At 37.3% G+C, this 2601-nt stretch overlaps 1 pseudogene; it reads right to left on the bottom strand.

Annotated features, from left to right (window-relative positions):
* Positions 1 to 56: 56 nt before the first annotated feature.
* LOC107572524 (C-C chemokine receptor type 9-like) lies at positions 57 to 1986 on the bottom strand (annotated as a pseudogene).
* Between the last annotated feature and the right edge of the window lie 615 nt (positions 1987 to 2601).

Genomic DNA, 2601 nt, shown 5'->3' with positions numbered 1-2601 from the left:
AATGACACTCTGTAAATGAAGAAGTATTTTAAAAGGTTGTCAATACTGTAGGCTGTTCTATAAAGAAAAAGCAGGGGTGGTGTCAGTGTCAGACATAACAGAGGGCCTCTTGGGAACTTGTTGCAATTTGCTGTTGTTGACCAGTCCCAGGCCACAGGACATGCGCTGAAGCAGGCTGAAGAGATCCTTCTGAAAGCGAACGCCGATAAATACGTACAGGATAGGATTCAGACAACAGTGTGTGTAGGCAAGACACTTCACAATTTGCCCAGCCATGTCTAAGCTTTGCATGACTTCACAGTTTGTTATTGTAGTGTTGTTGGCTTGGCCTGCTTCTATAATCAGATATCCGTTGAATGGCAGCTGTGAGAGAACAAAAGCGGCCATAACTGCAAAGATGACCCTTAGAGCCTTGTGTTTTTCAAAGCTTCGAGCCTGCAGGAGTTTACGAATAATGACTGAATAACACAACACAACGACAAGCAATGGGAATAGGAAGCCGACACTGACCTGTAAAGCCAATACCAAGACTTTGGTATGATTGTTGTCTGTGATTGAATACACCATGACACAGGAAGTGCTCTGGGGGTCAATATTTTTTACTTTAGCAAAGAGAAATTCTGGTAGAGCTAAGAGGCAAGAGGCGAGCCACACAAAAACACTAGTTATCTTACTATATAGCATTCGTTTGTTTTTGTATTTGTGAGCTTCGATTACATGAACGATGGCAATGTAGCGGTCCACGCTAATGCAGGTGAGTAAGAGCATGCTAGCAAAGAAGTTGATCTTGTAGACCGCAGAAACTCATTTGCAAATGGCCTGGCTGAACACCCAGCCCTGAGCGGCATTTGTTGCCCAGAAGGGCAATGTGCCTAGGAAGAGAAGATCAGCCACTGCCAGGTTCAGCAGTTACACATCAGTCATGGTCTTGAGGCAGTTTTGCACAGTTGTGATGATCCAGTAGAGAGGGGGCTCGAAGGTCTTACTGAAGTGTCGCACCAACTCTTTGTTACATAATCCACCCAGGTCTGATTCATAGTCATCAGTATCAGTTGTCTGAAATGGACAAATTTTATATATTCAGGCACTTCAAATTCTGTGCAATGACTGTTTCATTTGATTTATAAAAGTACTTCTTGAAAACCAACTGTACCAATCATCTAAAGCAGTGGTTCTCAATTCCATCCTTGCATAGCACCGCTCTGCGCATTTTGCATGCATCTCATCACTTCAGACGCTTCTTGTATTTGACCGTAAGTGCCCTGCAAAGTGGACATCACAGGATATTTCACAATGATTCCCGTTTAAATAAAGTGTATATGTTTTATTCAAAGGGCATTAAAGTGTGTGAGATGTCAATTTAACCCTCATAAGGTCTTTGGGGTCAATATGACCCCAATCAAATTTTCTTTAGTTAAATAAAAGGTTCCCTTCATCTCAGTGTAATAAGATTTTGTGACTTTTCAACATTTTCTATCTGTATTCACATTGAAAAAATAAAAAAAGGGCTTGATTCGGTTGTTCTGAAGGTATGTAAAAATTTTTTTTTTACAAATCTGGTCTTTGGGGTCAATATGACCCCAATCAAATTTTCTTTAGTTAAATAAAAGGTTCCCTTCATCTCAGTGTAATAAGATTTTGTGACTTTTCAACATTTTCTATCTGTATTGACATTGAAAAAATAAAAAAGGGCTTGATTCGGTTGTTCTGAAGGTATGTACAATTTTTTTTTTACAAATCTGGTCTTTGGGGTAAATATGACCCCAATTGAAAATGAATGGGAAGTGCAAAAAAATCTATATATATTTTATTTTCATTTGTCAAAAAAATAAAAATAAATCCAGCATAAATCTGAAAATTTTCACACAGAAATGGAGGCCTGGTACTAGATCACAAATGCAATGTAGAAAAGACATGCTCACTCACATGCACACACACACACACACACACACACACACGTACACGTGTGACTGCAACAAAGAGCATTTTTATAGAAATTGGCAAAAAAAATCGCAAATAAAATCAGTAAATCCTGCATTAATCTGAAAATGTCCACACAAAAACGAAGGCCTGATACTAGAGAACAAATGCAGTGTGGAACGAGCAAACTCACTCGTTGTTTTTATTTTACTTTTTAGATTGAAATAAAATGTGCCTGCAATCAAGTTTTAGTCACAATTTGTGTGGCATTTCTGCAAATTTATGTGGCATTATTGCAAAAGCGGGCACTTCAAAATACCTCAAACAGCAAAAACGAATTCTAACCTTTGAGAAAAATACTGTTTATAATGTATTTTATAATGTTTCAATATATATTTACAAAATATATATCAGAAAAGTTGAGAGAAGAGCAGTTAGCCACTTCCAGAAAAATGAATGGATCTCTATGGATCTTTGCTGGACATATATGGTCACTACACTATTCTTTCAAAAACTGTGATTTCTACAAGTTTTTCTCTAACCAGCAGATGGCAAATGTTTACACCTAACACCTAGATCAATATTCAGAAACAACTTAAATTTAGATAATTATTTAAGTGATTTTTTCATAAAAATTTAATATTTCACATGCAAGCTAATGGTGTAGTTGAGGAATTTTGT

The sequence above is a fragment of the Sinocyclocheilus grahami genome, unplaced genomic scaffold (assembly GCF_001515645.1).
Source record: "Sinocyclocheilus grahami isolate Dianchi unplaced genomic scaffold, SAMN03320097.WGS_v1.1 scaffold1768.1, whole genome shotgun sequence".
In the NCBI taxonomy this organism is placed as follows: Eukaryota; Metazoa; Chordata; class Actinopteri; order Cypriniformes; family Cyprinidae; genus Sinocyclocheilus; species Sinocyclocheilus grahami.
This window is presented reverse-complemented; position numbering and strand designations above follow the sequence as displayed.